The sequence below is a fragment of the Chlorocebus sabaeus genome, chromosome 23 (assembly GCF_047675955.1).
Source record: "Chlorocebus sabaeus isolate Y175 chromosome 23, mChlSab1.0.hap1, whole genome shotgun sequence".
NCBI lineage: Eukaryota > Metazoa > Chordata > Mammalia > Primates > Cercopithecidae > Chlorocebus > Chlorocebus sabaeus.
Window position 1 is genome coordinate 1,173,803 of NC_132926.1, and position 25,641 is coordinate 1,199,443.

The 25,641-nt window shown below is 43.8% G+C and overlaps 2 pseudogenes across 1 annotated transcript; one reads left to right on the forward strand and one right to left on the reverse strand.

Moving 5' to 3' along the window:
* Positions 1-19,812, forward strand: LOC119628083 (protein FAM153B; annotated as a pseudogene). The gene is made up of 13 exons (XR_012090894.1): positions 1-50; positions 1,701-1,879; positions 2,959-3,096; positions 6,573-6,628; positions 7,354-7,378; positions 9,560-9,630; positions 10,387-10,417; positions 12,060-12,121; positions 12,587-12,611; positions 17,220-17,254; positions 17,669-17,736; positions 17,825-17,921; positions 19,331-19,812. The product of XR_012090894.1 is annotated as a protein FAM153B (transcript).
* The window catches only part of LOC140709940 (ankyrin repeat domain-containing protein 18B-like), a 22,852-nt pseudogene continuing 17,022 nt past the window's right edge, over positions 19,812-25,641 (reverse strand).

Below are 25,641 nucleotides of genomic sequence, written 5' to 3' on the forward strand. Positions count from 1 at the left end.
ATGGCTTGGAGATCAGCTCACTGTACTCAGTACTCGGGTAACATTACAATGTGATTGGAATTCCACTCAATTTTGTGTAATGCCTGTGCCTTTTAACATCTCTCAAAATTGGACTGTAATCTGAAAATTATTAATTGGCCATAAAAATCTTAGTTTGGACATTCAAGAGCTCACTCAGAACATTTCCGAAGCATTTCGACAACAATTACATGTGCTGTCTGGAACTGTAACCTTGCAGGAGCTGGGGCAGCGCCTTGCTGCCTTTAACCCATGGACTCAGATAAAAACATGGATTTCTACAATCTCTGGAAGTATATTGCTTTGGGCACTTGGTTTGGGTCTACTTCTTTTGGTGATTCGATGCTCCCTCCTTCGCCACCAAAAACAAAAGAAAACACAGGAACAAATATGGGCTACCTTTTTAGGATTGAGGCAAAACAAAATTAAAAGGGGGGAAATGCAGGGGCCTTTGAAAACAGTATGCTGAGAATAGATAGGGCTCAAGGACAGTATCTCCAACTGAACTTTTAATGAACTCCCGTAGGCGCCAAGAAGGCGGGTAGATAAGAAAGAATATAGAAACAAGGTACTGAGTAGAAGGTTACATGTGGGAAAAGAAAGTTTGTTTTGCATTGCATTCTTTCTGCTGACCTGAGGTTTATGGAGTATAAATAAAGTGAGGCGGAGGCTCTGAGTGCGGCCGCCATGTTCTCTGTGTGTCTTTGTCTTTGTGTGTGTTCTTTCATTCTCCACCACCCCCGGTGCGGCCCCCAGCACTAAGCCAATTGTGATAGATTCTTATGAACAGAAGTCCAGGGTGAGCATCAATGACTGAGCCAATAGTGATAGATTCTTATGAACAGAAGTCTAGGGTTAACATCAATGGCTGAGCCAATAGAGACACATTCTTATGAACAGAAGTCTAGGGTTAGCATCAATGACTGAGCCAATAGTAACACATTCTATGAGCAGAAGTCTAGGGTTAGCATCAATGACTGAGCCAATAGTGATAGATTCTTATGAACAGAAGTCCAGGGTTAGCATCAATGACTGAGCCAATAGTAACACATTCTATGAGCAGAAGTCTAGGGTTAGCATCAATGGCTGAGCCAATAGTGATAGATTCTTATGAACAGAAGTCCAGGGTTAGCACCAATGGCTGAGCCAATAGTGATAGATTCTTATGAACAGAAGTCCAGGGTTAGCATCAGTGACTGAGCCAATAGTGATACATTCTTGTTAAGAGAAGTCCAGGGTTAGCATCAATGACTGAGCCAATAGTGACAGATTCTTATGGACAGAAGTCCAGGGTTAGCATCAGTGACTGATACAATAGTGACACATTCTTGTTAACAGAAGTCCAGGGTTAGCATCAATGACTGAGCCAATAGTGATAGATTCTTATGAACAGAAGTCCAGGGTTAGCATCAATGACTGAGCCAATAGTGATAGATTCTTATGAACAGAAGTCCAGGGTTAGCATAGTCCCTATGCTCTTGGTCACTCCAATCTACTACCTTTCTGTAATGTCTCATCTCAATACAGGCATTTGCCTGCACAGTTGTAAGTGCAACCCACAGTGTAAGTCCTTTCTGAAGCCAAACTCGGATTCAGGGGGCTTTGCTCTGCAGATGACGAACAATGGGATCAAACATGTAAGCTGTGAATAAATAATGACTCATTTCTCTGATCTTCTGCAGCAAGATATCAACAGCTGTCTTTATTTTAATTCATTTTCCAGCGTGTTCCATCCAGGAAGAAGTAGTGGATCCTGAGGTGCCCAGGAAATCCCCCGTCAGACACCACCACAAGCCTAAGAAGGGAATTCTCCGTCACTGGCATCACTACCATGTACACCCTGGAGTTCCATCAACGGAAGGTATCGTGGAAATTCAGTTGTTCAGTTCATTCATGATATGATTTCTAGATTCTTCAGTGTCTCATATTTCAGACAATTGTAAAATTGTGATACTATATTCTTTATTCCACATGTGTATATTTAAATGTGTTAAGTCAATCATTAGTGCTACAACTACAGGAGTAAAGGTGTATTTCCGTTCCAAGTTTGGGTTTACTTTTAATAGTAAATAACATCTCAGTGCAAATTGTAGACATTTTGCTGATTGTTAAAATATTAACTAAAAAGGATCTTTTTCTGAGACAGTATTGCCAGGTTTGTAAAGTGGTGGACATCACTTCAAACTGTTTGGAAGTAACCTAAAAATGGAGGAAGCGGCATCAAAAATTTCCGTATACCCACCTTCCTCAGTTTTGTTTTGTGAGCCAATCTTACATGAGTGTGATGACGCTTGTAACAATGACTGAGCCAATAGTGACACATTCTTATGAACATAAGTCCAGGGTGAGCATCAATGGCTAAGCCAATAGTGATAGATTCTTATGAACAGAAGTCCAGGGTTAGCATCAGTGACTGAGCCAATAGTGATACATTCTTGTTAAGAGAAGTCCAGGGTTAGCATCAGTGGCTGAGCCAATAGTGACAGATTCTTATGGACAAAAGTCCAGGGTTAGCATCAGTGACTGATACAATAGTGACACATTCTTGTTAACAGAAGTCCAGGGTTAGCATCAATGACTGAGCCAATAGTGATAGATTCTTATGAACAGAAGTCCAGGGTTAGCATCAATGACTGAGCCAATAGTGATAGATTCTTATGAACAGAAGTCCAGGGTTAGCATAGTCCCTATGCTCTTGGTCACTCCAATCTACTACCTTTCTGTAATGTCTCATCTCAATACAGGCATTTGCCTGCACAGTTGTAAGTGCAACCCACAGTGTAAGTCCTTTCTGAAGCCAAACTCGGATTCAGGGGGCTTTGCTCTGCAGATGACGAACAATGGGATCAAACATGTAAGCTGTGAATAAATAATGACTCATTTCTCTGATCTTCTGCAGCAAGATATCAACAGCTGTCTTTATTTTAATTCATTTTCCAGCGTGTTCCACCCAGGATGAAGTAGTGGATCCTGAGGTGCCCAGGAAATCCCCCGTCAGACACCACCACAAGCCTAAGAAGGGAATTCTCAGTCACTGGCATCATGACCATGTACACCCTGGAGTTCCATCAACGGAAGGTATCGTGGAAATTCAGTTGTTCAGTTCATTCATGATATGATTTCTAGATTCTTCAGTGTCTCATATTTCAGACAATTGTAAAATTGTGATACTATATTCTTTATTCCACATGTGCATATTTAAATGTGTTAAGTCAATCATTAGTGCTACAACTACAGGAGTAAAGGTGTATTTCCATTCCAAGTTTGGGTTTACTTTTAATAGTAAATAACATCTCAGTGCAAATTGTAGACATTTTGCTGATTGTTAAAATATTAACTAAAAAGGATCTTTTTCTGAGACAGTATTGCCAGGTTTGTAAAGTGGTGGACATCACTTCAAACTGTTTGGAAGTAACCTAAAAATGGAGGAAGCGGTATCAAAAATTTCCGTATACCCACCTTCCTCAGTTTTGTTTTGTGAGCCAATCTTACATGAGTGTGATGACGCTTGTAACAATGACTGAGCCAATAGTGACACATTCTTATGAACAGAAGTCCAGGGTGAGCATCAATGGCTAAGCCAATAGTGATAGATTCTTATGAACAGAAGTCCAGGGTTAGCATCAATGACTGAGCCAATAGTGATAGATTCTTATGAACAGAAGTCCAGGGTTAGCATCAATGACTGAGCCAATAGTGACAGATTCTTATGGACAGAAGTCCAGGGTTAGCATCAGTGACTGATACAATAGTGACACATTCTTGTTAACAGAAGTCCAGGGTTAGCATCAATGACTGAGCCAATAGTGATAGATTCTTATGAACAGAAGTCTAGGGTTAACATCAATGGCTGAGCCAATAGAGACACATTCTTATGAACAGAAGTCTAGGGTTAGCATCAATGGCTGAGCCAATAGTAACACATTCTATGAGCAGAAGTCTAGGGTTAGCATCAATGACTGAGCCAATAGTGATAGATTCTTATGAACAGAAGTCCAGGGTTAGCATCAATGGCTGAGCCAATAGTGATAGATTCTTATGAATAGAAGTCTAGGGTTAGCATCAATGGCTGAGCCAATAGTGATAGATTCTTATCAACAGAAGCCCAGGGTTAGCATCAGTGACTGAGCCAATAGTGATAGATTCTTATGAACAGAAGTCAAGGGTTAGCATCAGTGATTGAGCCAATAGTGACACATTCTTGTTAACAGAAGTCTAGGGTTAGCATCAATGACTGATCCAATAGTGATAGATTCTTATGAACAGAAGTCCAGGGTTAGCATCAATGACTGAGCCAATAGTGATAGATTCTTATGAACAGATGTCCGGGGTTAGCATCAATGACTGAGCCAATAGTGACACATTCTTATGAACAGAAGTCCAGGGTTAGCATCAATGACTGAGCCAATAGTGATAACGTTCTTATGATCAGAAGTCTGGGGTTAGCATCAATGACTGAGCCAATAGTGATATGTTCTTATGAACAGATGTCCGGGGTTAGCATCAATGACTGAGCCAATACTGACACATTCTTACGAACAGAAGTCCAGGGTTAGCATAAGGTTCACTCTGTGTTGTCCAGTCTATGGGTTTTGACAAACTCACATTGTTGTTTGTCACCCTGATGGAATAATTTCACACCCTAAACATGACCTGAGCTGCACATACTACTTCCTGTCTTCTTTTCTGAGGATTCCTGACAACCATAGATGATTTTACTGCCTCTATAGGTTTCCTTTTCCAGAATTTTATAGAGTTGGAATCATAGGCTATGTAGCTACTTATGACTAACTTATTTTACTTAGCAATATACATGTAAGATCTTTTGTATTGTTTTGAAATTTAACAGCTTAGTAATTCTTAGCAGTGAACAATAGCTCATTGGTGTCATCAAACAGTGTTAGCTGGTTCTCTCACCTCCTGGAGACCATCTCAGCTGCTTCCAGTGTGGGCAATTATGAATAAAGCTGCCCGCATTCTTGTGCAGATTTTAAGACGAACATAATTTTTAAATTTAGCTGGGTAAATATGTAGAATTTTGATCACTTGCTGGTAAGACTATGTTTTCCATTGTAATTGTTAGGTAGAATTCACCAGTATAATTATATGGGCATTTTTTTTTTTAAGTTATTACTTACTGATCAAATTCTATAATGGATAGAAGCCTACTCAGATTATCTATCTCTCCTTTGGGTGGTTATGGTAGTTTCTCTTTTTGAAGGCATTTGTCCATTTCATTTGAGCTAGGAAATTTGTGGGCATAGACACTTGAATCTCACCAGTTGCCTACTTGGTTCTCTTCCAACGGTACTGTGCTTCCTGTCATTCCTACTCTAAAACTTTTTAATATACTTTCACTGCTGCACTTAAAAATTGCAGGCATAGATTTGTTGAAAGTATTCTGTTATTGGCCAGGTGGGGTGGCTCACGCCTGTAATCCCAGCACTTTGGGAGGCTGAGGCGGGTGGATCATGAGGTCAGGAGATCAAGACCATCCTGGCTAACACGGTGAAACTCCATCTCTACTAAAAATACAAAAAAATTAGCCAGGCGTGGTGGCGGGCACCTGTAGTCCCAGCTACTCGGGAGGCTGAGGCAGGAGAATGGTGTGAACCCAGGAGGCGGAGCTCACAGTGAGCCAAGATCACACCACTGCACTCCAGCCTAGGCGACAGAGTGAGACTCTGTCTCAAAAAAAAAAAAAAAAAAAAATAGAAAGTATTCTGTTATTATTTTCTTAATGTTCATGGGATAAGCAGGGATAATTCCTCTTCTATTCATATTATTTGTACATCATGTCTTCTATCTTTTCTTTGTGATTAGCCTGGCTGGAGGTTTACCAATTCTATTGATCTTTTCTAAGAAGCAGCTTTTGGTATTGTTGAGTTTCTTTGTTTATTGTTTCTATTACATTGATTTCTGCAAATATTGCTATGTTTTGGGGGATGGGGGTTGCCTTGTTTACATTACACTACACTTTTTTCTCTCGTTTCCTAAGGCGGAAAGTAAGACATCTGGATTTGGATTATGTTTAGTTTACTTCACAGAATTGTCAATGTCTCTAATGCCCCTGAAGTGCACACTTGATCATTAAAATAATAAATATGATGTATTTTGGCCACAATATCGATTTTAAAGCCAATAAAATGGATGATAAGTGCAGGAGGAGCATATGTAGATCCAGGAAAGATAAATGACATTATAACATTTCAACAACAAAAAAAGAAAATTTACCAGGCCTCAAAATGCACAAGGGGGTGATGGGACACTGTCATGGAATCAGCAGTGCTTCTGTGTGCCGCCCTGTGTGAACACTGCCTATTTCACAGTGGGGAGGTGGCCTAGCCAGAGAACCAGGCCCTGACTTCTGTGGCTTTCCTGATGGTCTCATTTGCCTTCCCTCATCACCAAGGAGGGTGTCCCAGTGGCAGCCAAGTTTCTGCCCTTAACCCACCTCCTTTACACACGCCATCCCCCTGTCCCCAGCACCCAAGGCTGCCTAAGGGATTCCTTCTGTGGAACCAACATGCTGACAGCTACTCTGTGTTTTCTAGATCACGAGGACCTGGCGCGGGAGCCTTCATCTGAGGATGTCCCAGGCGTTCACATGGTAAGTTCTTCTTTATGTTTCTGAGATGGAAATTTTGTTGCTCTTGGTTCTTTTTTATTTTATTTGAATTGAGATATGAAAATCTTACCATGTGTATTATAGATGATTTAAAGAATTTTTTGGTGGGAAAATGTAAGGGTTCATTACCAGGTAAGAAATGATCTCAGATGGCATTCTTAGATGACACCTTCAGTTATGAACTGTATGGCAGAAAGAATTTTTTTAGGGGAAAAGCTTTCTTCTTACAACATTGTGACTATACAACCAAAACAATGTTGAAAGTCTTGCATAAAAATCTTGTGCCTGGGCCTGGTGCAGTGGCTCAAGCCTGTAATCCCAGCACTTTGGGAGGCCGAGACAAGCGGATCACGAGGTCAGGAGATCGAGACCATCCTTGCTAACATAGTGAAACCCCATCTCTACTAAAAAATACAAAAAACTAGCCGGGTGAGGTGGTGGGCGCCTGTAGTCCCAGCTATTCGGTAGTAGAAGTGCTTTCTTCTTGAAAATAATGGTGAACATGCAGTGAAAATAAACTTGAAAATCATGTACAAAAAAACTTGTGCCTTTCCACATGTCCTCTAGGCTTTATTTTGAGACCCTCGTGTTCACTATTTTCACTATTTCCATTGGGTTTCCTAATGTCAACAATGCAGAAAAGACCTGTGCACACAGGACACAGTGTGGTCTGACTCTCATCATGTTTTTCTTTTCTCTAATTGCAGAAAAGAGTACACTTTGAGGACGACGGTATGTGTTGTGGGTTTACTTTTTTAATTGTTTCTATTTTGCTTGTAATTCTGGGATGCATGTGTAGAACGTGTAGGTTTGTTACATAGGTATAAATATGTCACAGTGGTTTGCTGCACCTATCAAGCCCTCATCTAGGTTTTTAGCCCCGCATGCATTAGGTATTTATTCTAATGCTCTCCCTCGTCTTTCCCCTCATGCCCCAGGGATTAGTTTTTTGCTAAGGAAATATCTTAGTTTTTCAGAAAGGTGGCACTTTTTATGCTGCGTTTGGTGGAGAATTTCTCTGGAGCTTCCTAAGAGAAATGAGGTTTTAGGCAGCTTGGTATGAAAAAACAGTAAGACTTTGTGACAGAATTGTGACCATCTTCCTGTAGTCTCTGCAGGAAGTGGTGTCCCTTATGTGAAAGGGTGGTGTGCATCAGGTTTGGGAGGTATGGAGGAGAGAGTCTATGGGCAGTGATTGTGAGTGTCTTTTGGAGTTTTTGTGCATGTTCAAAGCAACACACAAGGATTATATGTTTTTTTTAAAAAAAAAAAAAAAAAGGAGTAGTCCATCACCCTGAACACTTTACATAAATCAACCCATTGATTCTCCACCACAGCTGTCTGAAGTTTAATATCCTCAGTCCTAAGTTATGCAGAGATGAATTTCTCAAAGTCTTGGCTTTCTCAGTAGAGGAGGGAAATGTGAAATCAGGAGTGGTTGGCAGGTTGATTCTATGGACTTCTGTCCTGCATTGATCTCACAGCCGTTGTATAACTCATCAGCCTGGCAGTGACTTTGGGCACCTAGGTGTGCATGTGGAAGTACAATACATACAGAAATTCTATGCACTGTCTATCATCATAGAATGGTCTTAATGGTCGCATAACCCAGGATTAGAATGGGTATGTTTTACGGTGGATTTGGGTGTGGTCAGAAATGTGAAACATACATGGAGAGGTCACAGGCTTTTGCTTCAGTGATCGGTTTATTCCTCAGCTCCTGTTTAAAAGCAGAGAATAGGCAGGGTGTGGTGTCTCATGCCTGTAATCCCAATACATTGGGAGGCCGAGGCAGGTGAATCACTTGAGGTCAGGAGTTTGAGACCAGCCTGGCTAACACTGTCTCTACTGAAAACACAAAAATTTACTGGGTGTGGTAGCAGGTGCCAGTGATCCCAGCTACCCAGGAGGCTGAGGCAGGAGAATCACTTGAACCTGGGAGACGGAGGTTGCAGTGAGCCTAGATCCTGCCACTGCACTCTAGCCTGGGCAACAGAGTGAGATTTCATCTAAAAAAAAAAAAAAAAAAAAAAAAAGCAGACAACAATCAGGGACATATTCTACTATGTTTAATAACATGATTGCCACAAGTGTACATGTGCCCTAATTCAGCCCACACATCCAATACACAGTGCAGAAGAAGAACTCAAGGAAGAACTGGGGTGTTCTTCTGGTGTCCATCACCTCGGTGGGACTTCCTGCACAGCTAGTTTGGAGAGTCTTATCGTTAGCCCCCCACCTACTGCCCCCATGATGGGCTGTCCTAGTGCTGGAGTCAGTGTGAGCATGAGCAGCAGCTGACTCCAGGGACACATACATTGTGTTGAAAAGGAAGAGTGGAAGGACAAATAAGCTAAGTGCGGGTTCTCTTTAAATGGTAGGATAATTGAATATTTTCAAATCTTGGTTTAGTTCTCTTTGAATCAAAGGTTCAGTGAAGTCATAATTTTTTTTGACTAGAGTTAAGTTTTTTTGAAGAAAGCTGACTTTTATGCAGTACGATATGTTTCAGAAGAGATGATGAACAGCAGCAGCAGCACATGTGGGTCCTTTGGGGGAAATGACCTCAAGGGGATCGAGAAGGGTGGGCAATTTAGCTCAGGTCAGATTAGGAAGGAGGAGCCCTGAGATGCTACAGGGAAACACTGTGTGGTGGGCCCTGTTTGAGATGGGTTATTTCAGGTTGAAGAGGTTGCCTTAGCTACAGGACCAAGGCTCTGTCTTCTGTGGCCTTCCTGATGCCTTCCTTCACCATCTGCCTTCCCTCTCCACCATGGAGGATGGACCGGCAGCAGCTGAGTCTGTGCTGTGAACACACCTTTCACACATGCCAGCCCCAGGTCCACAGCTCCAAGACCACCTGAGGGATTCACTCAGTGGAGCTCATGTGCTTATAGTGACTCTGTTTCCCAGGTATCCTGGAAGATCTGGAGGAGGATGTGCCAGGGCAGACATCCTCGGAGGAAGCCACAAGGGTTCACATGGTAAAGCCGTCTTACTTCCTCTAAAATGGAAAATGTATTTCTCTCGGTTTCTCTGTGTTTCAACTGAATTAAGATGTATAAGTCTTACAGGCCGGTCGCGGTGGCTCACGCCTATAATCCCAACACTTTGGGAAGCCAAGGTGGGCATCACGAAGTCAGGAGATTGAGACCATCCAGGATAACACAGTGAAACCCCGTCTCTACTAAAAATACAAAAAAAATTACCTGGGCATGGTGGAGGGTGCCTGTAGTCCCAGCTAATCGGGAGGCTGAGGCAGGAGAATGGAGTGAACCCAGGAGGCGGAGCTTGCAGTGAGCCGAGATCTCACCACGGCACTCCAGCCTGGGTGACAGAGAGAGACTGCCTCTCGGGGGAAAAAAAAAAAAAGATGTATACATCTTACCACGTACACTATAAGTGACTGACAGAATTTCTTGGTGGGCAAATGTCACAGTTCGTTATCCACTTAAAAATGGTTTCAGATGGCATCCACATTTACAACTGTGTGTCAGCAGGCATTTTCCTCAAGAGAAATGCCTTCTTCTTGAGAAGTATTTGGAATTGTAAAACAAAAACAACTGAAAATCCTGCAGAAAAATCTTGTGCTTTTCCACAGGTTTCTTCTAGATATCAGGGCTATTGTCTCAATCACTATTTACCATCTGTTTTTTCTTTAACATCAACAAGTGAAGAAAAGGCCTGTGCACACAGGACACAGCCTGGTCTGACCCTCATAGTGTTTTGTTTTTCTCTAGATGCCGGTGGACCCAGCCACACTGGCGAACGGTACGTATCTGGGATCATCTCTCTGTTTACGTTCAAAATGTTAGTGTTGCAAAGATGACACTGTTTTGCCTGCTTTTGCTCAAGAGCCACTCTGGTTTGAGCTTTCTGCCAGAAATCAGATTTGGGAAGGTTGATTTCAAAAACTACTAAGAGTCCAGTAAACAACTGTAACCATGCTACTGTCATCCTTGGAAGCAGAAGTGTCGTGTAAGGTGGGGTGGTTCATCAGGGTTGGGAGGGGCAGAGGAGAGAGCGTATATGGAATGATTGTGGATGTCTTTGGGAGTGTGTGTGCATTTCCCCAGAAAACATACTCCCATGTTCAAAGCACAACACAAGGATTAATGTTCAAGAAAATTTCCATCACCACTGCACAGTTTACATACATCAACCCATTCATCCTCCAGCACAGCTGTACCTGAACATAAGTTCACTATCCCCAGTCCTCAGATGGACATGGTGCAGAGACGAATTTCCCAAGCTCTTGGTCTTTTAAATGGAAGAGGCACATGTGAAGTCGGGAATGAGTGGAAGGTTAATGCCATGAGCCACTACATTGAATTTATCACAAAGCCCTAGTATAATTTCTTGCTAGGCCAATTTATTCCAGCACTTCTGTATGCACCTGGGAGAATGAAAACCTATTCAGATCCCAAACACTATCATGACTGGATGGTGTCAATGGTCAGCTCACCCAGGGTTGGTTTGAGCAGGTACATTGTACAGTGGGCTTCAGTGTGATCATTAATGTAAAACACACAGAGTCCACAGGCTTTTGACCTACAGTGGTGACATCATCCCTCAGCTCCTGTTCAAATGCAGACAATAATCAGTGGGATATTCTATTGTATTTAATGAGATAATCACCGCAAGTCTTAGAAATTCAGAGGAACCCAATCCCAAGACATAGCATCCAATAAAATTTCAAGGATCAACCTGGGTGTTAGCCTGGCACCCACTTTCCCTGCTGGAATCTCCTGCAGAGCTGGGTTGGAGAGAGTCACTGCCCGCTCCCCGCCCCCCTCGCTGCTCCCCATGTCAGGCTGTCCCCGTGCTGGAGTCAGTTTGAGCCTGAGGAGCAGTGCACTCCATGGTGCACACACATCATGTTGAAAACAAAGAGTGGAAGGACAAATACCAGATGCTAAATAGGGGTCATCGTTAAATGGTAGGATAATTGAGTATTTTCAAATCTTGGTTTAATTGCCTTATACAGAAAGTTAATGAAATCTTTTGGCTAGAATTAAATCTCTTTAATGAAAGCTTTCTTCTTATTCAGTACAAAATCTTCTAGAAGGGATAATATGCAGAGCAGCAACACGTGGATTCTGAGGAGGAAATGACTTTGGCAGGGATCAATAAGAGGGCACATTAGCTCAGGTCAGATTAGGAGGGAGGAGCCTAAGAGGCTGCTAGGGACGCAGTTTGCACTGCCTGGTGTGCCCTGTTTAAAATTGGCTATTTCATGTTTAGGAGGTGGCCTGGAGCTAGAAAGCCAAAGGCCCTGATTCCCTTTCTTCCCTGCCTCTCTCCTGTTCTGCTATCCTCCTCCCACACCCACCTCAAGTAATGTTACTGAATTGTTCATGAGCAACACCACCAAGGTGCTGACAGTCACTCTGTATCCTCCTAATTCTTTCAGAGCATCTACTACAGGAGCGGTCCAGTGACAAGGGAGAGGAGGAGGACCCAGAGGATGTGAAGGTCAGGCCACCTGCATTTCTCTGAGAAAAACTGTTGCTTTCTTAGCTTTATTTTATTTGGATTAAATTAAGATATGAGAATCTGACAGTATATATCTTAGATTAGTTACACAGTGTCCTTGGGGGGAATTGTGAGAGTCTGTCCCCAATGAAGCTTGATTTAAGACTGGGAGGAAATAACAGCATCAGTCACACACTGTGTGGCAGTGAGCCTTTGCCTTACCAATGTCTTTCTCTCTTTGGAACAAAATCACTTACTTGCCAGCCAACATGGACTTGAGAGGAAACATCCTCTGAGAAAAATTTGTGTCTTTAGTATGAGTCGATTTCTTCTGTTCTTCTTTTGGGTTCCTTTGAACACTGGTTTTCATCTTGTTTTCTAATGTCACTAAGTGAAGAAAAGTCCTGTGCACACAGGACACAGCATGGTCTGATGCTCATAGCAATTTATTTTCTGTCATTACAGAAATCCTCGGGAGTTCCACCGGAGGGTACGTATTGCGGAGCCGCTCTCACACTGATGAGTCACCCAGATGATGAGGAATGTGCCACTGCCTCGCTGGCCTTCCCGTAGACAGGCAGCCTGGAGTGGAGCTTCCTCTCATGAATGAGGACCTAGGCTGTGATGGGAGAAATGCTTGTTCCAGATGGAGCATGATGGTCACATTCTGTGGTCCCTGGGAGCAACTGCATTCTCTGAGGATAGGGTGAGGTTGTGCACATTCAGTTGTTGCGTGTCTTTTTGAATTCATGTGGTGTAACTCTTGAGTGTCCAAAATACATAATGTCAAGGTCATGTAGAGGCTCAACCTCTGTCATGCAGCCTCCTCCTGGTTTCCGTGTTCTGTGCTCAGGAAACACAGCATCATGAAAAGGTAACCAAAGGGCTTGCCCTAGGGTGTGAGTGGCAGGGCGAGCACTTGCCTTCCTCGGAGGATGGAGGGTGACTCACGTGTTATGAGGTGGGGAGAGACAAATGTGGCTGTGGGACAGCAGAGGCTCCAGGACGTCCCCATTGAACCCACCGTGGACAAAGGTTTTTGTTTGCTCCTGAAGGCCTTTGCAGAAAACAAGTCAAGGTGGTTGGCTTAAGGTCATATGAAAATAAAATTAACCCAGTTCTGGATTGAGTTTCTTTTGGGAGCCCGCGTTTGGTGGAAATACATTGTATGTGAGTTGAATTTGATTGCTCTGTAGATGTCCATACTTAACCCACATTTTAAAAGAATGAGGCTGCTGTGATTTTAAAATGTCCCCCACTAACCTCAGAAATTATCTCCTCATAACGCAATTCCACAGTCATCTCTAATCTTTAGAATACAGTTTTTTTGTGTGTGGTATTCGGGGCCTTCTGCTGTGTGTGATCAAAGGCACAAATCAGCGTTACCAACACTGAGGTTCTAAGAATTCCCAGACAGCTGCCCAGTGGGCTCTGTGAGAGAGACAGCAGGTACAGCCTTGGCCTGGGCCTGAAAAGGAACACGATTTGGAGGAGCAGAAGGAAGGCATGAGGGCAGCAGAGCCACGGGGGGAAGCCGAGGTGCAACATCAGGAAGTCAGTTCTTCGTCATCACCTGGGTGTGACCGGGATGTTCATATTCCAGCTGAGGGAGAACGAGTCGAGATCCGACTTCATAGCTGGCGTTAGCACTGTCTGCCCGTCTTCCTGAGAGCCTGAAGAGAGAAGCTACTTTGTTGTTTCTTGTCTTCTCTATTTCCTGTATGTCGATGGCAGTGGCACCACCAGAAATTAATAAGAGGCAGAGAACAGGAGTGAGTTCCCGAAATAGCCAATGTGGCCCAGAGAGGACATGATCGGCAGGGATGGACTTCAGGGTCAGCCCAGACACAGAGCAGTTCCCAGGCCTGGTCTCTCTGGCTGGGACAGAGATCAGCTCTTACTTTTCACCTGCTTCTGGGCGTGGCCTGACAGCCGGTCCTCGTGTAGTTGCTGTTAGCCAAGTGTGATTTGGCCGGAATCCTGTGTGACTGAAGGGAGTGTCAGCTTTCAGGCAGGATGGCTGCCCCACACTGTAGTTGCAGGGGAGGTGAGAAGGGACCCTGCTTCAGTGCAAGGTGAGCTCAGCAAAAGGAGCGGAGTCCAGGTGGTCCTTGCAGCTTTCCCGTGTGACCCTTGAGACATCACTTCGCCTGTTTCTCTGAGATAGTCTTGGAATTATTAGTCTCAAACTCTGTTTTGTTTTACTTATGTGTAGAGGAATCCTGGCCGTGGCTGGTCACTGGGAGGGCAAGGACTATGTCCTCCTCGTTCCTTCTCATCCCAGAGCTCAGAGCTCAGCCCTGGGCAGCCCATCTTGGGCCCCAGTAATGATCCAGTGCTTCCAACCCCCTTGCTGAGATCCAGCGCCAGTGTGAAAAGGCTCTCTGCTCATCCCCTTCAATCTGTTGTTTCTCATGGTAATCTGGAAACCTGAGTGGGTTCTGATCCAAGGTCACAGGAGAATAGGGGGGCTCCTGAAGTCACTGAAGTTTCCCCTCATTCTACTCTGGCTGCCTTGGTTCAGCTTTTCTCCTTGCAGAAGATGCTCTCTTTCTGTTGATGAGTCCTCCTCTGCTGGACCAGGCGTTTTCATTCTTGTTGTGGCATCCCCTTCACATCACAGGGGACCTGGAGCTTGTGCCTGTGCCCCTGAAGTACCCAGCCATGAATGATCAGATCAGAGCAAACCACTCTGCCAGGAATCAGCAAGGGGGGAGAGTCACATCTCCCTCACCTTTGGGTTTAGACCTGTGCATTCCATTGTGGTCCTCCATGGCATATGAGCCCATTCATGTTTAAATAAGTGAAAAATTCATAACCTTCTCACAAGAGCCATACTATAAGTTCTCAGCTGCCAAATGTCTGCTCTTAAGAGAGCATCTCCATTCTCCCTGAATCACCTGGGAAGCAGCTGCTGTGAGTCTGGCCCACATTCTGTTCACTGCACTCACCTGACTCAGTGCATGTGCATCAAGGCTGGAATCTCGGGTTCTCAGATTGGAGGTAAGAGATGCTCTGAGCCAGTGTCGGTGAACAGTTGAAAGGGATTATTCGGGTTCTCTGTCTCACCTGAAGGCTCCCAACTGTGACCAGGGCCTTCCTAATGGCCCCTGAGCTCACAGAGCCCAGGGAGAGTCACCGTGGACTGAGCAGTAGTGCTGATGTTTGTGTCTCTGTACTTGGGCTCATGGGCACCACCTCTGGATCCATCCAGGAGGAAATAGACTGGTCAGGTAGGGACTGACACTCCAGGGTTGACCAGTGAGGAGGGTTCTTGGGGATTGGGTGACACTTGTTTTGGAGCCTAGGATGGGATCAGTGAAGTGACTAAATATGAAAGGAAATAGGTGTAGAAGTGTGATTTGGTTTATGTATCTTAATGAGAAAGTTGTAAGAGTTTTGTTCTCATGAGCTTTGTGTGAGTTGTGTTGTCACCATCATTTCTTGCTCTGGTGTTTAAAGATTACATTTTGCAAAGACCAGATCAGTCCTGCCTTTGCCACAGCAAGCACCAGAGCCCTGGGTTTGATGAGGCAGCGTTTTGTTGTGAATGGAGATGACAGGATGAGTGTGCAGGTGTAACGCTGAGTGTGGGGTGGGACACAGCCCCTCACAGGTGCTACGTGATCCTGAAGACAAAGTCCTTCATACGTGTGCCAGGAGCTGAAAGGAGCCCACCCTCTTTCTCTACACTCTTGGGACCTGCAATGGCATCTTCCTGTTCTGTCCTCAGCGTCTGCTGCTGCTCTAAGGGTGCTCCCTGGGTGGGATGACACAGGGAGTCCTTCCTCTGGGATTCCTGCGTGTGCCCCGGCATCCTGGAGTCCTCAGGGTGGAACACTTGACTGAGCACAGTTTTGGCCTCCACTCCTCACCCAATCCCATCCAATCCCAAATCCGTGGGCTTTGAATGAAACCTACATTGGCTTTCATTGGAGAGGCCCGAGTCCAGCTGTGGCTCAAGGCCCTCTGTGGCTGGCAGGAATCCTCGGGGATATGTGTGGAGGGGCTGCTGTGTTGCTGTAGGCAGTGGCTCTCGCCCTCCCTGTAGCCTGGTCCCTGGAATCCACTGGGCCCAGGATGGAGCCTCTTGGGTCACTTGTCTTGTGACACCCTCCTCTCTGGCCCAACAGCCTTGTCCTGCTCCCCACACTCCAGTCAGGCCCAGCTTGTCTCTGTGTCAGGCCTGCCAGGTGCCCACCCTCCTAGTCTTCCCACAGCTCAGGCAAACCCTGGGAGGCCCCCTCATTTCTGTGCTGACAACTGCTGGCCTCACCTGCAGATTAAAGCAACTGGGACAAGAGGCTTTATCTTGAATTCTGTTCCATTGTTTCCAAATACTCAGAAGCTGGTGGGATTCGTTTGACGACTGAATATTTTCCACGTCTCTAGGGTCATTCCAGGCATAGAACAGTCACTGTATCTGTGACGTCATTCATCATCAGCTCCCACAGCCCCCAACACAACCCCAGGCCTGTGGACATCGGTCATGATTGCCTCCCACGGGCCCCAACACAACCCCAGGCCTGACTGTATCTGTGGCATTGGCCATCATTGCCTCCCACAGGCCCCAACACAACCCCAGGCCTGGGCAGGTGCTGCCGACCCAGGGTGTGATCCATGTGTTGACTGGAGGCTGGCAGTGCAGCCTTGGCCTTCTTTCTGATGTTCTTCTATTGGAGACCAGTAGGACTGGTGGAGGTCCACAAGGAGGAAGGAAATGGGATTCATGAAGGAACAGAAGCAGGCCCTACAGGAGGAGGAGGGAGGGATTCTACGTCATGCACGACATTGTGAAGAGGGCGGCCGCCTCTTGGAGGAACAGAATGACATGGCTTCCCCTCCCTTGGCTGTTATGGAATATGAGGGCTGGGAAAGTGTGTGGGAAGTCGGAGGTCCCTCCCTCGTAGCACAGAGGAAATGATACGGGCTGTGGAGAAGTCTCCAGAAATGGGCACATCAGAGGCTCTGGGGTTGGCTCCACAGCCCTGGGACAGCGGAGTCTGAGGGGTTCTCTCGACAATAACTCTCCCCTTTCCTTCTTATGGCCGCCCCCATCACCGCTTCTCCTCTGGACACTCTGATGCTTGCTTCCCAGAACTGGAAGACTCCACCATTACAGGCCACCAGCAGGTAATTGATCTCCTCTTATATGCTCTCTCTCTTTTATCCTCTTTCTGACTCCTGAGCTCCTTTCTTAGCTCTGGTCCTTTTCCTCTTTCCTCTCTTGTGATTGTTCTGAAGGACCTGGTCTTATCCCACAGTTGAGGTCCTCGGGTCTTCAGTGTCGATAAAACCCCTCCCCAGCCCTCCTGCCCGCTGCCTTGGCATTGCCCTGTTTACTGGCCCCCAGGCTGCAGCTTTGAATCTTGCTGAACAACCCTTCAGGGTCCAGGGAGGGGCTGGGCTGGGGTCAGATGAGCTGGACCCCACCATGCTGGAGGGACTCCCAGTGACATCTGGGTCTGCTCTGGGCACTCCCTGACCAGATAGGACTTTTCCTGCACTGGCGTCTCTGGACATACACAACTGTTCTCCTTCTCACAGGTGTCAGCATGTTCCTCCTCTGCATCTGCAGAAGCAGCAACAGAAAAGACAAAAGTGGAAGAGGAAGAGTGAGTGTGCGGCGGGCAGAATGATGAGGGAAGCAGACACGTGCCCGTGTTCTTCATGGCTACGCTTACTTTCTTGTTGTCCCATCAGGAAAACCGGGAAGAAAACCAAGAAGCCCAGGAAGAATACCTGGCGGAATGTCCTGAACTGCTGGGACATTTTTAATATATTTTAGAGACCCCTGAAGGTAAGTAAAGAGATGCCCCGAGAACATCCTCCAGGAAACACACCCACTCCAGAGCAGCCCCTGAGCCAGCTGGGCTGAGCCCGCCACAGGCTACTTAGTGAGGGAGACACTGGGGTGCTGGTCGGGCCACCGTGTGCAGGATACCAGGGGCTGTGCACTGTGTTATTTGCTGCAGTGACACTTCAGCTCACCAGCATCTCATTTGGGGGGACCCAGCTCTGTCCCCCCAGCCCCTTGAGGCCAACAGGGAGTATCACTAGTTCATCCTGAGGAGACTCTAGGGTTGACCATGAATCGCCCCCAGTTCAGGCCTCCTGGGAAAGGTGTGAGAAGGATGGAGCATCCCCAGGCTCCTTGTCACACGAGCACGCAGCCCACGTGGCCCAGTATTGCCCAGTATTGAGGCCAGCGGGCACTCAGTAGGTCCTGGCATCAAGCAGGGGACATGGCAGGATCCAAGAAGCACTGAAATGTGCCCAGTCCTAGGGGTCCTTCGGCCTCTGTGGGGGTCACTGGAGTGACCTCATGGCCCCATTTTTCAAGATGAGGTTGGAGGCTTCTGTATGTAGAGAGCACTGGCTTGGGCGTCAGTGGTTCTGTATCTGTGCCAAATGCCAACAAAACAAACCCCTGAAGACATTTCAGGGCCATGCTCACTTGGGAAGGGTTGAGGGCATGATTCAGGGAGCCTCTGTTTTTTAAATCTATTTTCCAATCTTGAAATCAGGCACACATATAAACGTGTGTTTGTGTGTATCTATACACTGTTTTTCACTCTTTCAAATGTATGTCTTCTGTAACCCTATTATTATAGAATATACTAAAGTGAGAAATTTGTCTTACCAAAGCGTAATTTTAAAAATTACAATACAAAGACAGGTCTGGTGGGGATGTTAGAAAGACCAGGTCTTACTAGGCAATACCAATGACGTGCTCCAGGCAGCTGTGCATGTTCAATGTGCAGCTCTTCTGTCTGGATGGCACAGAGGATCTGGGTGGCAAGGCAGGGTGACCACCCCCACCCTGTGTCATGAGACCTCCTGCTCCCCTTAGGGCCCAGGGCTCTGCCTGTTGATCCTGGAATCCTCAAAATCCCCCCATTTCTCTGTGTCTGTTTTACTCTCCAGGGAACCAGCCCCCTGAAGGTGCCTGTGTGAGCGCCCAGGTTCAGTTCTTCCTCCATGACACTTACAGACACTCTCTGTGGACAGATAACCCCTCAGCAGAGAGCAGCCCACAGGCCTCAGTGTCTTGGCATCTGAGTAGACCTGACTGTGGGGAGCTCAGGGGCCCAAGGTCACCTTCCAGGGCCCGAGGAGCTCTCTGAGACCTGCACGACCCCAGGGAGCCCCTCCTCCCTCCGCCTCTGTGCCTCCCCAGTGACCCTTGCACCTCTGTCTGTGTTGCAGATTCCACGAACACCAGGAAGGGGCCTGATGTGGGGATGTCAACTTGGCTCAGACTTGATGTGCATCGTGATTGTTTCGGGAACTATGTTACTCTGAAAACTTTTATAATCTTTGCTTAATTTGTTTTTAAATATTTTCCTGGCTGGGCACGGTGGCTCGTGCCTGTAATCCCAGCAGTTTCAGAGAACACTAAACTCTTATATGCTGTTGGTAGGAAGGTAAATTAGTGCAGCCACTATAGAAAACAACATGAGGTTTTCTCAAAAAACTAATAATGGGACCGCCGAGGGATCCAGCCACCCCACTACTGGGTATTCAGGCAACAGAAAAGAAAATAATAGGTCAAAACAGTATTTGTACTCGTATGTTTATTGTAGCACTATTCACAACAGCTAATGTATGGAATCAACCTACATATCCATCAACAAATTAATGAACAAAAAATTGTAGTACACATACACAATGGAATAATACTATTCACCATATAAAGGAATGAAATCTTGTTATCCGTGGCCATGTGGATCAGTCTGGAGGATGTTATGTTAAGTGCAGACACAGAAAGATAAATACTGCATATTCTCATGTGTGGGGGCTAAAGAAAAATTGAGGTCTGGGCAACATGGCTGATGCCTGTAATTTTCTAGCACTTTGAAAGACCAAGGCAGGAGAATCACTTGAGGCCAAAAGTTCTAGAGCAGCCTGAGCAACATAGGGAGACATCTCTACAAAGTAAAAAATCAGACAGTTGCAATGGTGCATGCCCATAATCCTAGCTGCTGAGGTGGAGGTGGGAGGCTGAGGTGGGAGGATCACATAAGCTCAAGAGTTTGAGGCTGCAGTGAGCTATGATCAAGCCACTGTCTCTAGTCTGGGTGACTACAGTTCCCGGAGCCCAGACTACACTAGCAAGACCATGTCTCTTAACAAGAAGAAAAAAGCTCATAGAAGTAGGAAAGGGGAGGCTGGTTAATGGTTACAGAATTACAGTTAGATGAGAGGAATAGGTTGTGGTGTTCTGTGACATTGTAGTATGAATATGGTTAACTATGATTTATTGTATATTTTTAGCAAGCTAGAAGATTTTGAATGTTCACAATGCAAAGAAATGAAAAATGGTTAAAGTAGTAAATATGCTGGTTAGCTTGATCATTACACACTATATACATGAAACAAAATATCACTGTGTAGCCCATAATTATGTGTATACATGTTAATTAAAACAAAAGAGAAGCTATATTCATCCCATTAAAAAAATAGAATATGGGTCAGCCTTACTGGCTTCCTTCTAATGAACAGAATTCAGTAAAAGGGATACCATGTAGCTTCTTCTATCTCAGGTTGCTTTCCCTTTGAACCCAGCCCCCAGATTGTGAGAGCGCTCAGGCCTCAAAGAGAGCCCGAGAGTGCCAGTGTCAGTGTTCATGCTGCCTGCCCCAACCAAGGTTCCAGCCAATGGCAAGCATCAACATCAAACACGTGGGTGATGATTTTCTTGGAATGCACTAAACTGTTTATTCCAAGAATCTTCTACTGAGCTAGAAGGCAGAGCTGTGCATCTCTGTTTCAGTGAAAAAAGGTCAACACAGGGAACTGTGGTTTCTGAGAATGCAAGATCTGCACCAATAATATAATTAGCCACAGTGCTACACAAGAAAACCAGCTACCAGGTGGAAAGAGGATCTGCGAGCTGAAAGATGATGACTTCACTTGGTTTCCACTGAGGAAAGCTGGGAGCTCAGACTTCCTGGATGGTAAACATCTATGAAAGATTCTATGAATTATAATGAGTTAGTAAAACATAATGCACTATATAGTAGACTATGTCAGCACATTCTGGGACCAAAATTTACTGAAAACTATAGAGGGAGGCACTGGATAAGAGATTAAAGGTTTGAATGGAGAAAAAAAAGATATAAACTGTCTTATAAGCCAGACTTCCCATCATGTCTTAGAATAAGTAAGGTATAAGCTGGCCACAGACCCCTTTGAGACACAAAGGGTGACATTAAAGATACTCCACTACCTTTAATTTTTATTACGACATTAAACAACTGGTAATATACAACATGATTGGAAAAAACCTCTCATTAAATTTGATTTGGTCTAGTATAAGAATAGACATAAACTAAGAATTGATAATCTAAAAATAAACCTGCACATTTACAGTCAATTGATTTTATACAAGGCTAACAAAAGAACAAAATGGGAAAAGAATAGTCCTTTCAACAAACGGTGCTGGGACAACTGGGTATCCATATGCAAAAAATAAAGTTGGACTCTTACCAAATATCATATTTAAAAATAAACTCAACACAATTAACTGTAACAGCTAAAACTATAAAACTCTGAGAAGAAAACATTGGCATAAATCTTTGTGACTGCATATGACTCCAAAAAAAAAATGGATTCAATGGACTTCAAAATTGAAAACTCCTGTGCCTGAGAAGACAGTATCAAGAAGTGAAAAGGCAAGCCACCGAACAGAAAAAATATTTGAAAAGCATATATCTGATAAGGGACTTACATATATAGGATATATGAAGAACCCTTGCAATTCATAAATAAGATAAAATTTTTAAAATGGGCAAAGATTTTGAATACATATTTCTGCAAAGAAGATATAAAGATGAATAATAAGCACATTAATAGATGCTTAATATAATCAGTCATTAGGAAAATGTAAATCAAAACCACCTTGTGGTATCACTTCACGACACAGGATGAAATATTTGTTCAATAAAAAAGAGAAAGTAAGTGTTAGGAAAAATGTAAAGACATTAAAACTCTTATCCAGTGCTGCTGGGGATGTAAAGTGGTGCAGTCACTTTGGAAAACAAACTGGCAACTCCTCAAAAGGTTAAGCATGAAGTTACCATATGACCCAGAAATTCCAGTCAGAAAAATAAAAACAAATGCAAACACAGAAATTCATACATAAACATTTACAGTGGCATTATTAAGAAGAGTCAAAGAGTGGAAAGAACCCAAAGGTCCATAACCTTTGGGTGGGAAAGAACCCAAAGTCCATTCATCTGATGAATGGATAAATAAAATGTTTGATGTATCCATACAATGGAGTATTACTCAGCAATAAGAAGAAATTAAGTACTGATACTGATAGAATCAGGAGACAGCAAAATGCCTAGGCGAATTTGGAAGGGTCCCTGGAGAATCTCCAACCAGCCCTACAAGTGTCTACACCAGATGTTTTGTGCAGTTAAGGGAACCTGCACAGGGTCTTGCCTGGACATGCCAGCAGTGGAATGGAGGCCCACAGGCACTGGGGGAATGGGGTGGAGCCACCAGGAATTCACACCTTATGCAGAAGAGGAACCTGGCCTCTTTAGCTCATGTGTGGTGGGTGGTCCTGGTATTCAGTTGTGAGGTGGAAACCTGTTTGCAGGACCTCTCTTTTTGCTGAGAGCTCTCCTTTCACTTAATAAATTTTGTCCTCCTCATCCTTCAATGTGTTCATGTGCCTAATTTTTTTCTGATGGTGAGACAAGAACTCGGACTTAGCTGAACTAAGGAGCAAAAACCCTGCTTTAATACCTGCTACAACACAGATACAGCATGAAAGATTATGCTAAGTAAAATAAGCCAGTCACAGTAGACCACTTGCTTTTTATTTCAGGGGCTCATAGGAAAATCTATACAAAGAAGGTGGGTGGTTCCCTAGGGCTGAGGGAGGAAGGGGAAACCAGCAAAGATGGCTAAATGATGTGAGGTTTCTTTTTAGGGTGATGAAAATGTTCTAAACTTGATTGTAATGATGATTGTGTAACTCTGAAAATAATAAAAGTCAATGAATTGTATATTTTAAATGAATGAATTTCATGGTGTGTTAATTATTTCTCAATAAACCTGTTATGCCCCCAAATTTATTTGGTACTAGTGATCTGGAGACGTGTACTGCTTGGTTTCAGATCACTGGCCAGGGTTCAAGACATAAGAGAATCAAAAACCTGTCCTTTTTATAGAAAAATATATTTTTAAAACTATCCTCTTCATTAGTATCAAATCTGTAAAATTAAATGAAAAATCTTTCACTGCTTAAAGCACTGAGAGATTTATGTTGAGGAATCAGACCTTGTTCTCTTTTGCCCCAATTTCTATCTAAAGGGTCTGAGAATCACACCCTTCAAACTATAAAATCTCATCAGATGGGTTTTATTAACTCATAATGTGGCTTGCTTTCTAACCTGATTCTGGTACAACATCACAGATAGCAGAAGCTGAAGGAAATCAAAATATTTACCCCCAAATATATTTTTTGACATGTTTTGAAATGGCTGCTGCAGGGCCAAGAGATTGAAATGGCTGTACAAAGCTGTCTTCTGTGGGGGAAATTGCATCTGTAAGAAGTCTTCATTAATGTAGCCCAATCTCTCCCCTTGTAGATCTTTCCAGATTTAGGGAAGACTATGAGCCTGATGCATTCATCTGGCTCTCTGAAAAGATACATTTGCCCTCTGTTTTCTCTGAGGGCTGCCAGCTATGAGGCTTCATCTACATAATAAGAACCTTGGCCTCCATAACCACCTTATCTTAATTAAGGCCTCCCTTTCTACCTATTTCCAGTTTTAGACAACAGATTTTCTTTACCAATTGTCACCTAAAGAATCCCCAAAACCCACCTATGACTTGTTAGCCCCTCCTTTTTGATGTCCCACTTTCAGGCTGAACCAATATCTGCCTTCCTCATATTGATTTACGATTTTCCCTACAACTTCTGTCCACTGGAAATGTACAAAACCAAACTATAATGTGATTGTCTCATGAAACAGTCTCAGGATCTCTTGAGACTGTGTAACCCAGGGCCACAGTCACCATATTGGCTCAGAATAAACCTCCTTAAACATATTTTGGCAGAATTTGGGTTTTTCCATCATGAATATTTCCCAAAATTACATAATTTTTAATTCCAAAACTGATTTAAAATTACCTTATGTTGGAATATAAGTTATTCTATTATAAAGATACATGCATTTGTATGTTCTTTGCAGCACTATTCACAACAGCAAAGACATGGAATCAACCCAGATGTCCATCAATGACAGACAGGATAAAGAAAATGTGGCATATATACATCTTGGAATACCATGGAGCCATAAAAATGAATGAGATCTTGCTCTTTGCAGGGACATGAATGAACTTGAAGTTGTTATCCTCAGCAAGCTAACGCAGGAACAAAAAACCAAACACTGCATCTTCTCACTTACAAGTGGAAGCTGAATGATGAGAACACATGGACTTGGGGAGGGAAACAACAAACACTGGGGCCTGTTGGGGTTGGAAGGGAGAGCATCAAAATTAATAGCAAAAGCATGCAGGGCTTAATATCTAGGTACCTTTACCTTAAGATAAAAAAATTTTTTTAAAGAAAATTACCTGATGTTTTACCTTCTTAACCAGAATATCCATTTTCAGTTGAGCTGTTTTTAAGTCTTCATGGAAACTGAAGTCTTCATTTACAAACACATTAAACATATTTATTGTCATTTCTAGGCATTTCTTATATCTGCAGAAATGTACAGAATTAGTAAATATTTTTAAGAGTATTTAATGTTTAAACAGATATTATGTTATGGCATATCAATGAAACAAATCTATAAACTATGATCCTCTCAGTTTCAGCTGAACACAGTTTGAAAGCATTCTATATGAAATTATAATCTTAGATAAATAATATGAAGAACAATTTTATGGCATATATGGCAGGTAAAGTGATGTTATAACCATACTTTTTTTTTTTTTTGAGATTGAATTTCACTCTTATTGCCCAGGCCGAAGTGCAGTGGTGCGATCTCGGCTCACTGCAACCTCTGTCTCCTGGGTTCAAATGATTATTCTGCCTCAGCCTCCCAAGTAGCTGGGATTGCAGGCATGCACCAGCACACCTGGCTAATTTTGTATTTTTAGTAGAGATGGATTTTCACCATGTTATTCAGGCTGGTCTCAAACTCCTGATCTCAAATGATCTGCCCATCTTGGCCTCCCAAAGTTCAGGGATTACTGGCAGGAGCCACCACGCCTGGCCTGACCATACAGTTTTTTATAAATAAACTATTCATATCCATTTTGGTATGCTAAGATAAAATAATCTATTACTAAATATAAGCCATAACTCAGAGATGAGTAACCAAGATAAAAAAGTAAAACACATATATGTTTGAAAAAGACACAAAAATACATTTTGATACCCATTGACCACGGTCTATAAGAAGAAAAAAAAAGTACACCCAAAAAGCATCAAGGAGATCATTCAATGCAGAAAAAGAGAAGAAAAACATCTTTAATATCTAATTTGA